Here is a 15,317-nt window from a genome sequence, read left to right as displayed (position 1 = left end):
TGTTGCTGTTAGCCCGTGACCTTTTCCTTGCCATCTTTCTACTGATTGCCCCTGTAGTATAGAACTAGTCGGGTCCCGCTCCCCAGTGTGGATAACTGGGGAGCTTGCTCTCAGGGTTCACGCTTGGGATTTTCTGGATTGTGTATTGGGAAAGTCCTATCCCCCTCGTTACACTAGTACCCCGATTTTGGAAAGGGTGAAGAACGAATCTTGAAGGCTCTGTCCTCCTCGGGTGAATTACCAGGACGCTTAAAGCTATTTCCTGGCCTAGGGTCCACGTACCCTGTCGTGCCCTGGCCCCTGCCCGGAGATGGCACAAGGCCGCCGGCTGCCCCCCTTGGCAGTTCTGTGCCCCTTAACACGATCCCCTGCGACCGGGGTTCCAGCTCCTACCAGGCCCAGACCAACGTCTGCTACCTAGTATTCTCAAGGAGCCTGGCTCCTGGCCTCCTCCAACTAACGTGTGACCTCTCCTCACGAGAGTCACCACTCAACTGACTGCTCCTGACACTCCTGACCCTCCCTAACCAAACCCCCTAAATGGGCGGCTCTATTCCCTTCAGGCCGTCCACTGGTGTGTCTGGTGGGTGTGGTGCAGAGCGTTTCTAGGATTTTTGTTTGGCTTGTTCGTAGCAACACCAAAGGTCAGGGACCCGTAACCAAGGAGGAGATGGGCAGAGTGCACAATACCCTGCGACCACCTGACAGGCCAGGGCGTCACATGTACATCCTTAAAGGGATTGTCCACTGCTAGGACAACCCCTACTGAGTCCAGGTTTCCCTCAAATAAAATAATAAAGCCTATATTCCTCTCCGCCGGGCAGTGCTAGGGCTCGTGTGACGTTGTGAGTCCTGTGTCCAATCAGCGCCGGGTTCTGTTTCTGCACCTTTGGACAAATGAGTTAATCAACAGCAAGTGAGAGGAGAGGCTGCCACTATAAGTATAATACAGGAGGTAACTCAGGATCAGTAATGTAATGTATGTACACAGTGACTGCACCAGCAGAATAGTGAGTGCAGCTCTGGAGTATAATACAGGAGGGAACTTAGGATCAGTAATGTATGTGCACAGTGACTGCACCAGCAGAATAGTGAGTGCAGCTCTGGAGTATAATACAGGTTTAGGACAGAATATTTAATTCTGCATCAATGCTTTGAATGTAAGATTGATTATTTTGGTAGAAATCATACACTTCCCAGGATCCGGACGCTGTTGATTCTGTCCCTTGAGATATTGGTGGATGCTCCTTGCCCTTTCCTGACCGGTGCCGCTCGTTGCCTCGTCCGTGGCGGTTGCTATTCTGGGCACAGTATCGTGTTGTCAGTGCTGGCGTTGATTAGCGGTCGGTGTGTGATCGCAGGGAGATATATTCATTAGGCCGCGGCCTCGTTAACGCTGCTCACTTTGGGATAATCACCTGCTGCTGTCTCTCCCGCAGCCACTTCTGAGACGCACGAGATCAATTTCTCTAATAAAACTGGATCGATAAGTCAGGCAGCAAAACCTGATCCATGTGATGGGGGCTGCGCCGAGCCCTGCTGGGTACATTATTCCAGTGCACGGCCCCCTACAATGCGATACGTCTGTATGCCATTATGCACACAGCAGTACAAGGGGTGTACGGTGCATGAAGTGGACCCATCTGCCAAATCCCAGCCCGATGACCCACCAGCCCGTCCACTACAACCCTCATCATGGGCGCTCCTGTATGGAAGCATCGCTATGTCCCAGCATTCCGCAGTGGATACAATGTAACAATCCGTATTGTGGGGCTGATCCGGCCGCTCCTCGGCAGGAGCCACCTCCATTATCTGAGTCTATGGTTCCCCCATGACATCAATAAGCGGTGATTGTGCGGTCCGTCCAGAGCGGTGACAACAACCCTAAATATGATTTCATAACCTGCGCCCGATCCGGCCCCATGATATACGGCGCAATGAAGCATTTCACGGAGCGCACCCCCTAAACTACCTGATTAATTTTGCATTAGCACCAGAACCTCTGCTTTATCGGCCATTAAAATTCACTTTAGATGTATCCGCGCCGTCTGCCTTTTATCACCTGCAAAATATCCTAATGGAGGAATAAAACAAAACTTCCAGCGCCACCATCATTTTTTATGATCTCAATAAAACATTTAAAAAGCTTCTTACAATAAAATGTTGTGGGACCGGACGTGACGAGCGGCGAGATCTCTACACAAAGGGGAAGAAAAGCAGAGACGTGTGGAGGAAAGCTGCAAAGGACGCGGGCCGACGCCGGAGGAGGAAGCAGGCCGACGCCAGAGAAGGACGCAGGCCGACGCCAGAGAAGGACGCGGGCCGACGCCAGAGAAGTACGCGGGCCGACGCCGGAGGAGGACGCTGGCCGACGCCGGAGGAGGACGCAGGCCGACGCCAGAGAAGGACGCAGGCCGACGCCAGAGAAGGACGCGGGCCGACGCCAGAGAAGGACGCGGGCCGACGCCGGAGAAGGACGCGGGCCGACGCCAGAGAAGGAAGCAGGCCGACGCCAGAGAAGGACGCAAGCCGACGCCAGAGAAGGACGCAGGCCGACGCCAGAGAAGGACGCGGGCCGACGCCAGAGAAGAACGCGGGCCGACGCCAGAGAAGGACGTGGGCCGACGCCGGAGGAGGACGCGGGCCGACGCCAGAGAAGGACGCAGGCCGACGCCAGAGAAGGACGCGGGCCAATGCCGGATGAGGACGCAGGCCGACGCCAGAGAAGGACGCAGGCCGACGCCAGAGAAGGACGCAGGCCGACGCCAGAGAAGGACGCAGGCCGACGCCAGAGAAGGACGCAAGCCGACGCCAGAGAAGGACACAGGCCGACGCCAGAGAAGGACGCAAGCCGACGCTGGAGGAGGACGCAGGCCGACGCCAGAGAAGGACGCAGGCCGACGCCAGAGAAGGACGCAAGCCGACGCTGGAGGAGGACACAGGCCGACGCCAGAGAAGGACGCGGGCCGACGCCAGAGAAGGACGCGGGCCAATGCCGGAGGAGGACGCAAGGCGATGCCAGAGGAGGCTGGCCGACACTGCAGAGAACGCGGACAGACGCCAGAGGAGGATGCGGGCCGACACCGCAGAGAACGCAGACAGAAGCCAGAGGAGGACGCTGGCAGACACCGCAGAGAATGTGGACAGACGCTGGAGGAGGACGAGGGACAACCCCTGAGGAGGACGGGGGACAACCCCTGAGGAGGACGCGGGCCGACACCAGAGGAGGACAGGACCAATGCCAGAGGAGGACACGGGTCGACGCTGCAGAGAACGAGGGCCGACGCCACAGAGAAGGCGGAGAGACGCAAGAGGTGGCCGTGGGCAGACACCGCAGCGAACGAGGGCAGACACCGGAGGAGGACGCGGGCAGATACCAGAGGAGGACACGGCAGACACCGCAGAGAACGAGGGCAGACACCGGAGGAGGACGCGGGCAGATGCCGGTGGAGGACGCAACAGACACCGCGAAGAACGAGGGCAGACGCCGAAGGATGATGTGGGCTGATGCCGAAGGTGGACGCGGGCAGACTCCGGAGAGGACGCGGGCCAACACCGCAGGGAACATGGGCAGACACCAGAGGAGGACGCAGGCAGATGCCGGTGGAGGACACAGGCCGACACCGCAGAGAACGGGGGCAGACGCCGAAGAAGGATGCGGGCAGACGCCGGAGGAGGACGCAACAGACACCGCGAAGAACGAGGGCAGACGCCGAAGGATGATGTGGGCTGATGCCGGAGGTGGACGCGGGCAGACACCGGCGAGGACGCGGGCCAACACCGCAGGGAACATGGGCAGACACCAGAGGAGGACGCGGGCAGACACCGGAGAGGACGCGGGCTAACACCGCAGGGAACATGGGCAGACACCAGAGGAGGACGCGGGCAGACGCTGAAGGAGGATGCGGGCAGACGCTGGAGAAAGTCGTGGGCAGATGCCAGAGGAGATCACGGGCCGACACCAGAGGAGGACAAGGGCCAAGGCCGGAGGAGGACACAGGCAGACAACGCAGAGAACGTGAGCCAACGCCAGAGGAGGACGTGGGAAGACATCGGGTGCAGAAACCGCAGAAAACAAGGGCCAACACCGCAGAGAATGTGGGCCCACAACACGAGAAGACGAGAAGAACACGGGTTCACGCTGCAGGGGACACGGGTCCATGCCATTATTGAGAAAATCAACACTTAGAGATAGTGAGGAATACTTTACTATGTGATCACTGTTATGATCCGGAACCATGGAAGATCACAATAGATCATTGGCAAAAAAGGTGACAAGAGCATTGGCAATTAATCTGGCCGCCATCCCCTTACTAACCATCACAACTAGAAGTAGCCGAGGGGTGAACTAACATCCTGTGCACCGCGAACCCAGCCGGAGAACTAACCATCCTAAAGGAAGGAAGGATGAATAACTCTCTGCCTCAGAAATAGATAAAGAATAGCAAGCCCCCCACCTTCAAAGACTGCGGTGATATAGGAAAAACCCCATACACAGATAGATGACAGGATTAGCAAAGGTGAGGCCCTACTGACTAAATAGGACAGGATAGGAAAGGGACTGATGGTGGCCAGAGAAAAACCCTGCAGAAATCCAAAACCTGATAGTACAAAAAGCCCTCAGATCGCTAGATCTGAACTCCGTCCTATACCAGGCGCTCTTGTCATACCAATGAACAGAAAGCAGGAACCATTACAAATTCAAGAAGCAACAAACACATGGACTTATAGGAGCAATACTCCAAACAAAACTGCAGGGAGCTTCCCAGCTAAGCAACTGAGAGGGAAGATTCCTGCATGCAAATAAACTGACAATAACCACAGCAAATGACAAACTCAGATAAGAGCAAAAAGAACCAAACAACAAATAAAGACCCAAGCACTTATCTGGGGTAGATGTGGTCTGGAGCAAGATGAGAAGGCTGGAAAACTAAAGAACAAATGAGAACCAGCTCAGACTGCTAGCAGACCAAAGTTTAAATAGGCAGAGAGTTAGCAATGGAAACGCCCATTGCTCCAGCACACCTGGTCTATGTCCAAACCATTCCTGGCCACAAGAGGGAGCCTCACAGCAGCAAAAGTATAACTGACATTCACAACAGATCACACAGGAAAAAGCATATTGTATGACGCCAATGGGAAGGTAGAAGATGATGGAACCCGACACGGTTCGTCCCTTCCTGTAAGGCAGAATCACGGGAATAGCAGAATGCAAAATCATATTTCTGATTTCCTTCAACCAATAAACAGTGTGTAAATGCTGGGATGAATGCAGAAGGGCCTGATAGCACCTCCGTCTGGTGGCTCACACCCGGGGCACATGCCAGGTAGCCCCTCCCCTGCGGAGCCTCGGCCACTCTCTGACACTTGCACTTGTTTTACTGCCCGTGAGGCACCAAGAATCGCATTGCATTTCCCACCCAGTCAGGTTTCATTTTTGGGCATTGCTGTTGCATTTGGCCCCAGGAACATAAAGTTCCCCAGCGATCTGCAAACCACATGGGAAGATACGAATATCCTGGCCCCTGGTGGGTGCGGGTCCTGTATAGACTGACACTGTTGTGTAGGAGCTGAGCCCTATTCCCCATTGTTTTCCTCAGCCTTATAAGACCCCCAAATAGTAAATGACACATGGTGGGTGGGGGTCCTGTCACAGTCTTTGCATTAGTCCTGGCTGGAGGTGGTCAGTGCAGTGAGGCCCGATGATCCCTTGGCCAGATAAGACCCCAGTATTATACCTGGTGGACGGGGGTCCTGGTACAGATTGTGCACTCTTCCAGTTGTGGTTGGGGTCCCCGGCTTCCTTCGTTCTCCCCTGGTTTCACGTCTCACCCGGGATCACCGCTGCCCTATGATAAATGCAGAGCATCTGCTGGAGATGTGAGGTCTGAACGAGCGCATATGATATTACAAGGTGACTATCTCCCCCGCTGTCACCCGGCTGTCACATTCGATGTCTCGTTGTGTTTCCATGGGCAGCCGAGGTGACAGCTCCTCCGCTTCCAGTCCTAATTGCTGCAGCTTTCGGGCCGCTGGGTCTGCAGGTTTCTACGCTGCATTATGCGGTGGAGACGATATGAATCTTGTGCAGATTGTTCTGCAGCGTCAGCCACGGCCGTCCCAGGAGCAATTAACACATTCCTGCAATTAAATCCGGTGCCCCAGTAACAGGACCGGGGCGTGCGAGCCATCACTGCGCTCATCACACGGCCAACCACAAGAGCTGACGCTCTAATATCCGAGAGCGCAGGGAAGGCAGAAGACTTGGTCACACTGCGCTCGTCACACGGCCAACCACAAGAGCTGACGCTCTAATATCCGAGAGCGCAGGGAAGTCAGACAACTCGGTCACACTGCGCTCATCACACGGCCAACCGCAGGAGCTGACGCTCTAATATCCAAGATCTCAGAGAAGGCAGACGACTCGGTCACACGGCACTCGTCACACGGACAACCACAAGAGCTGACACTCTAATGTCCGAGAGCGCAGAGAAGGCAGACGACTCGGTCACACTGCACTCATCACATGGCTAACAACAGGAGCTGACGCTCTAATATCCGAGAGCGCAGGGAAGGCAGACGACTCGGTCACACAGTGCTAATGAGCAAGAGGAAAAATAGAGTTCCAATATTAGGGTTAACCCTAACCCTAACCCATAGACACGGGCTCTCTGGGGGGCAACGTCCGGGTCATTCCATGGGCAATTCACGGGTTGTATGAGCCTCATCCATCCAACCTTCAGGCTCACATCATCCATAGGATCTGCTGTAGAGGAATAATGAGCATTACCTCCTGCAGCCTCCGGGGGCAGTGCAGATTTGTGCATTATACTCAGGGGAGGACATATTACTGGTGCATCCGACGCGGGGAGACCCTCAATGCATCCGGCGCGGGGAGACCCTCAATGCATCCGACACGGGGAGACCCTCAATGCATCCGGCGCGGGGAGACCCTCAGTGCATCCGGCGCGGGGGGACCCTCAGGGCATCCGGAGCGGGGAAACCCTCAGGGCATCCGGCGCGGGGAGACCCTCAGTGCATCCGGCGCGGGGAGACCCTCAGTGCATCCGGCGCGTGGAGACCCTCAGGGCATCCAGCGCGGGGAGACCCTCAGTGCATCTGACGCGGGGAGACCCTCAGGGCATCCGGCGCAGGGAAACCCTCAGGGCATCCGGCGCGGGGGGACCCTCAATGCATCCGACACGGGGAGACCCTCAATGCATCCGGCGCGGGGAGACCCTCAGTGCATCCGGCGCGGGGGGACCCTCAGGGCATCCGGAGCGGGGAAACCCTCAGGGCATCCGGCGCGGGGAGACCCTCAGTGCATCCGGCGCGGGGAGACCCTCAGTGCATCCGGCGCGTGGAGACCCTCAGGGCATCCGGCGCGGGGAGACCCTCAGTGCATCTGACGCGGGGAGACCCTCAGGGCATCCGGCGCAGGGAAACCCTCAGGGCATCCGGCGCGGGGAGACCCTCAGGGCATCCAGCGCGGGGAGACCCTCAGGGCATCCGATGCGGGGAGACCCTCAGGGCATCCAGCGCGGGGAGACCCTCAGGGCATCCGATGCGGGGAGACCCTCAGGGCATCCGATGCGGGGAGACCCTCAGGGCATCCAGCGCGGGGAAACCCTCAGGGCATCCAGCGCGGGGAGACCCTCAGGGCATCCGATGCGGGGAGACCCTCAGGGCATCCAGCGCGGGGAAACCCTCAGGGCATCCGATGCGGGGAGACCCTCAGGGCATCCGGCGCGGGGACACCCTCAGGGCATAAGGCGCGGGGAGACCCTCAGGGCATCCGGCGCGGGGAGACCCTCAGGGCATCCGGCAGGGCTGGGATGCGATTACCGTATTTCTGACCAATCACACTGCAGCTTCCTCTTTGGGTACAGTATTACACTAAGTACCACATAATGGTGCACAAGATCCCACAGCTTGCTGATTGTTTCCATGTAGCAAAGCTAACATTGTGCTCTACATGCCATTGGATGGATTCTCATGTTCTCACCTCAGGAGAGATTATTACAACAATGGCGATTTTTCGCCCAAATCATGTTGGTTACTGTCCCTTTAAGCCATCCCGCCTCCTGTCCGTGGCTGAGCGCAGACCTGGCAGGTGCAGAATCTTCCTGTCCCGGTGCCAGCGCGGAGTGATTTATGGCGTTTTTCTTGTTGCAGATAGATATGTATGTCACCGCGCTGTCATCTCATTATATATCCCGTCATTACCGCTGGAATCCGCTCAATTTTGCTTTCATACAAATAAGTGAGTTTTGCGACATTCTCCGCCGACGCCGCTCTGGGCCGCGGTTCTTCTCGCCGCTACGCTCGCCCATCAGCTGAAGCTTTAATTCATGTTCTTCTTTACAAGTTTTATGAAATTAATTGTTGCACAAAAGAAGAGTGAAGAGATGCGGACGCCGCAAAAATCTCCAAAAACGGAGAAAAGGAGGACGCTGTGTCTGAAAACGCGTCAGAGAAATGCGGAGTGAAGAGAGTCCCCGCCATCAGGTGCCAGCGTTACACCTGTTACACCAAGGGCGGGCAGAGGTTTGCCAGGGGTTGAAGTTTGAAGCAAAAGCGCAAAAAACCCACAAAAACTCAGAAAGAAAATACAGAAAAAAAAAATGCAGAAAAAAAATGCAGAAAAAAAAATGCAGAAAAAAAAATGCAGTGTGAACATTCCCTTAATCTGTACTGTAACATTGAGATGTATTTCTTTCAGCCACAGAATCTCTGCTTGTTGTCAATGGGGACACTCAATGTGAATATCCATCAATCATATATCTGAGGGTTTGTTACACTTGTATCCAGCCCAGACAGCCTGACAATCTGCAGGACTCTGAAGTGATACAATGTATCAATGCAGATAAAATGTAACAATCTGGAGCCCTGCTGCTGAGGATGGTCCTCAGGGGTCAGCAACCTTCAGCACTGCGGCTGTTGTGGGACTACAACTCCCAACCTTTGGCTGTCAGCGAATGCTAGAAGTTGTAGTTGCGCAACAGCTGGAGTGCACAATGTGTAACAAACCCTCAGCTGTGAAAAGTTTCACCAAAAATAAGACCTACCCCGAAAATAAACCCTGGTTGCGGTTCCAGAAGGAAGTGTCCAGGCAGCTAAAGAGAGTTAAAGAATACAGCAGGACTCGTGAAAGAGAGCAGACACCCCCCAAATAAAAGCAGACATACCCAAAAGAGAGCAGACACCCCCCAAATAAAAGCAGACATACCCAAAAGAGAGCAGACACCCTCCAAATAAAAGCAGACATACCCAAAAGAGAGCAGACACCCCCCAAATAAAAGCAGACATACCCAAAAGAGAGCAGACACCTCCCAAATAAAAGCAGACATACCCAAAAGAGAGCAGACACCCCCCAAAGAGAGCAGACACCCCCCATATAAAAGCAGACATACCCAAAAGAGAGCAGACACCCCCCAAATAAAAGCAGACATACCCAAAAGAGAGCAGACACCTCCCAAATAAAAGCAGACATACCCAAAAGAGAGCAGACACCCCCCAAATAAAAGCAGACATACCCAAAAGAGAGCAGACACCCCCCATATTAAAGCAGACATACCCAAAAGAGAGCAGACACCCCCCAAATAAAAGCAGACATACCCAAAAGAGAGCAGACACCCCCCAAATAAAAGCAGACATACCGAAAAGAGAGCAGACACCCCCCAAATAAAAGCAGACATACCCAAAAGAGAACAGACACCCCCCATATAAAAGCAGACATACCCAAAAGAGAGCAGACACCACCCATTTAAAAGCAGACATACCCAAAAGAGAGCAGACACCCCCCAAATAAAAGCAGACATACCCAAAAGAGAGCAGACACCACCCATATAAAAGCAGACATACCCAAAAGAGAGCAGACACCCCCATATAAAAGCAGACATACCCAAAAGAGAGCAGACACCCCCCAAATAAAAGCAGACATACCCAAAAGAGAGCAGACACCCCCCGTATAAAAGCAGACATACCCAAAAGAGAGCAGACACCCCCCATATAAAAGCAGACATACCCAAAAGAGAGCAGACACCCCCCATATAAAAGCAGACATACCCAAAAGAGAGCAGACACCCCCATATTAAAGCAGACATACCCAAAAGAGAGCAGACACCCCCCAAATAAAAGCAGACATACCCAAAAGAGAGCAGACACCCCCCAAATAAAAGCAGACATACCCAAAAGAGAGCAGACACCCCCCAAATAAAAGCAGACATACCGAAAAGAGAGCAGACACCCCCCAAATAAAAGCAGACATAACCAAAAGAGAACAGACACCCCCCATATAAAAGCAGACATACCCAAAAGAGAGCAGACACCCCCCAAATAAAAGCAGACATACCCAAAAGAGAGCAGACATCCCCCATATTAAAGCAGACATACCCAAAAGAGAGCAGACACCCCCCCATATAAAAGCAGACATACCCAAAAGAGAGCAGACACCCCCCCATATAAAAGCAGACATACCCAAGAGAGCAGACACCCCCCATATAAAAGCAGACATACCGAAAAGAGAGCAGACACCCCCCAAATAAAAGCAGACATAACCAAAAGAGAGCAGACACCCCCCATATAAAAGCAGACATACCCAAAAGAGAGCAGACACCCCCCATATAAAAGCAGACATACCCAAGAGAGCAGACACCCCCCCATATAAAAGCAGACATACCCAAGAGAGCAGACACCCCCCATATAAAAGCAGACATACCCAAAAGAGAGCAGACACCCCCCAAATAAAAGCAGACATACCCAAAAGAGAGCAGACACCCCCCATATAAAAGCAGACATACCCAAAAGAGAGCAGACACCCCCCATATAAAAGCAGACATACCCAAAAGAGAGCAGACACCCCCCAAATAAAAGCAGACATACCCAAAAGAGAGCAGACACCCCCCATATAAAAGCAGACATACCCAAAAGAGAGCAGACACCCCCCAAATAAAAGCAGACATACCCAAAAAGGAGAAGAGACACCCCCCCCTATAAAAGAAGACACCCCCCTATAAAAGCAGACAGCAACAAATAAAAGCAGACATACCCAAAAAGAAAACCCCCTCAAAAATAAAGACACCTTCAAAAAGAAAGACACACTCAAAAAGAAAGCAAACACCCCCAAAAGTAGACATTCCAAAAAAGAAAGCAGCAATCCTAAAAGTAAGCAGACATCCCCAAAAAGAAAGCAGACACCCCCCCACCAAAAAAAAACCCCTCACCAGATCGCAAACATTTACAGCTGGGCAGTGCTGATGGTGCATGGGCTCTCACACAGAGATCTGCGTCGCTGTCAGGTCCAGGTGTATTGCACTGCATCTGTCACACACAGATCGAGTACCAGTATTACTCCGCGCTAGTGATACTGCTTCCAATCACCAGGGGGAGCCAACTGCTATAGAACACAGGGGAACTTGACAGCGACGCAGATCTGTATGTGAGAGTCCATTCACTTGCAAACTGTTTTGGGTCTGGTAAGAGCGATTCTTTTAGGGGGGTGTCTGCTTTTTTGGGGGGTAAACTTAGTAGTACATAGAGAATAATAAATATAAGTAGATAATTTAACCCTTTGTAAATATGGCCTGTACCCACCACTATAGGACTGGACCATGAGAAGAGCAGAGCAGATCAGACAATGTGCATCTGATCCAGTGATAGGAGGAGCACAGACTGTTCCAGAATGTGATAGTGAATTATATGTGAATAAATGTTAACTTTTTTGTTAAAGAATAAATGTGGATTGTTGTTCATGGGAAAATATAAGAGACATCCCCTGAAAATAAGCCCTAGCACAAAATAATATAAGACACTGTTCTTTTTATGGGAATAATCAAATTGTCTCTGCAGGGAGGAAGGAGACAAACTCTAGCGCCACCTATTGGAAGTAGCAATCCTACAAGTCAAAAGTGGCCTTTTTTATGGGAAGCACGGTATTAGGTCAGAGTAAGAAATGCCACATTTTGTATGCGGTCCACACTTCTTTCCCAGACACACAGTAGGGCGCACACACTTCTCCCTCCCCACACACACAGTAGTGCGCACACACTTCTCCCTCCCCATACACATATAGTAGGGTGCACACACTTCTCCCCCATACACATATAGTAGGGCGGGCACACACACACACACACAGTAGGGCGCACACACACACACACATACACACACACACACACACACAGTAGGGCGCACACACACACACACACACACACACACACACACACACAGTAAGGTGCACACACACACACATAAAGTAGGGCGCACACACACACATAGTAGGGCGCACACACTTCTGCCCCATACACATATAGTAGGGCACACAGAGTAGGGCGCACACACAAACACACACAGTAGGGTGCACACACACACATAAAGTAGGGCACACACACTTCTCCCCCATACACACATAGTAGGACACACACACACACACACAGTAGGGTGCACACACACACATAGTAGGGCGCACACACTTCTCCCCCATACACACATAGTAGGGCACACACACACACAGTAGGGTGCGCACACACACACACACATAAAGTAGGGCACACACACACACATAGTAGGGCGCACAGACTTCTCTCCCAAACACATATAGTAGGGCACACACAGTAGGGCGCACAAACAAACACATACAGTAGCACGCACACACACATAAGGTAGGGTGCACACACTTCTCCCCCATACACACATAGTAGGACACACACACACAGTACGGCACACACACACACAGTACGGCGCACACACACAGTAGGGCGCACACACACACACACACAGTACGGCGCGCACACACAGTAGGGCACACACACACAGTTGGGCGACACACACACACAGTTGGGCAACACACACAGAGTACAGTGCACACACACAGTAGGGCGCACACACACACACACACAGTTGGGTGACAGACACACACAGTAGGGCACACACACACACACAGTAGGGTACACACACACACAGTACGGCACACACACACAGTTGGGCGACACACACACACAGTTGGGCGACACACACACACAGAGTACGGCGCACACACACAGTAGGGCGCACACACACACACACACACAGTTGGGTGACAGACACACACAGTAGGGCACACACACACACACACACAGTAGGGCACACACACACAGTACGGCGCACACACACAGTAGGGCGCACACACACACAGTTGGGCGACACACACACACACAGTACGGCGCACACACACAGTAGGGTGCACACACACAAACACAGTTGGGCGACACACACACACACAGTAGGGCACACACACACACAGTAGGGCACACACACACACACACACACACTAGGGCGCACACACACAGTAGGGCACACACACACACACAGTAGGGTGCGCACACACACACAGTAGGGCACACACACTAGGGCGCACACACACAGTAGGGCACACACACACACACAGTAGGGTGTGCACACACACACAGTAGGGCACACACACACACAGTAGGGTGCGCACACACACACACACAGTAGGGCACACACACAGTAGGGCACACACACACACAGTAGGGTGCGCATACACACACACACAGTAGGGCACACACACACACACACACACACACACAGTAGGGTGCGCACACACACACAGTAGGGTGCACACACTTTTTTACAACCATAATAAGTGCAGTGTAAGATTATTTTGTTGTTGCACAATTGGGGTTTGCCCAAAAAATCGGATGCCGGAGTAAAGAAATAGCGTCTGTGCACAGCTCCCTGTTGCTGCGGTTCTGCTTCCGTGCGTCATGATTGCAGCTGAGGTTTCGCCATCGCTGCGCACTATACCCACATAGCTGCGTGCTTAGGTGATCGGCGCGGGGCGATCTGCGCAGTCACATTTTGCAATCACGTCTAGAATCTGCTTCCCTTCCAGACGGAACAAAAACAATTCCTTCTCCTCGGGTCTATTTACCCGGCCGCTCTTTACACATCATTTTTGGAATGTAAACCAGTAAAATGATGTCGATCTACCCAAGCAGCTGGAACGTGAGCGGCGACGGCTCCTCCACCGCCGAGATAACGCTCAGAATCAAATCCAGATGAACACAAACATCTCAGGCAATCAAATGTTCCAGGTATGAACGCCGCCTCACCAGAGCAGAAAAAATGTAATTGGATCTATTCTTGCTGGGAAAGCAGCTTCTTAATAAATAGGCTGCTGCTTTTCATTTGGAAACTGCCTGTCAGGTTTTCTGACTCAATTTGGCTAAGCAAGATGTGATCATATCTGTAATCCCCCGGTTACAAACACAAAATACCAAGCACTTATTGATTTAAATTTCATTAAAATGTTGCACTGAGTAAGATCAGGGGAGAGGCTGGCGTGCCGCCGGATGGATGCGCTCAGCACACTGCAGGGAGGAAGGTGCCGCGTCCTGGGCGGCTGTGCAACCGGAGCACACCGGGATCAGGCTCTGCTGGGCGGCAAAAATGTAACAATGCAGAATACCTGCACACAGGTGCATCGAGTTACACAGGAAACCTCTCCGGTGCGTCAGGTTCACCCTTCTCCACCAACTCTATATTAGCACTGGACAGAAATATAAACACAGCACTTCTGTTCTCTCCCATTTTTCAGGAGCTGAACTCTAAGATACAAGACTTTTTTTCTCTCAAATATTGTTAACTTATTGTTAGTTGCACTTCTCCTGTGCGAGATAATCCATCCACCTCACAGGTGCAGCCTATCAAGATGCTGATTATACAGCTGGATTATTACACAGGTGCGCCTTAGGCTGGCCAACAGGATAATTGCACAGGTGCACCTTAGGATGGCCAGCAGGATAATTGCACAGGTGCACCTTAGGCTGGCCAGCAGGATAATTGCACAGGTGCGCCTTAGGCTGGCCAGCAGGATAATTGCACAGGTGCGCCTTAGGCTGCCAGCAGGATAATTGCACAAGTGTGCCTTAGTCTGGCCAACAGGATAATTGCACAGGTGTGCCTTAGGCTGGCTAGCAGGATTATGGCACAGGTGCGCCTTACGCTGGCCAGCAGGATTATTGCACAGGTGCACCTTAGGCTGGCCACCATAAAAGGCCACTGTAATATGTGCAGTATGTGAATGATATTTGAGAGAAAAAGGCCTTTTCTGTTGCTAGAAAAAGTCTTAGATCTTTGAGTTCAGCTCACAAAAATGGGAGAAAAAAAAAACCCAGAAGTGTTGTGTTTATAGTTTTGTTCTGTGTCTAACTCACAATGTCACTTATTGAGAGAAAAGCATCCGCTGCTGAGAAATGCTGCCACAGTGTCTGACTTTACTACCTGTTATGGTCGGCTCTCCGCAGTCTGACTGCTGT

The sequence above is a fragment of the Anomaloglossus baeobatrachus genome, chromosome 12 (assembly GCF_048569485.1).
Source record: "Anomaloglossus baeobatrachus isolate aAnoBae1 chromosome 12, aAnoBae1.hap1, whole genome shotgun sequence".
NCBI classification, from domain to species: Eukaryota; Metazoa; Chordata; class Amphibia; order Anura; family Aromobatidae; genus Anomaloglossus; species Anomaloglossus baeobatrachus.
The sequence above is the reverse complement of the archived record's forward strand: the minus strand, read 5'-3'. Positions refer to the sequence as shown.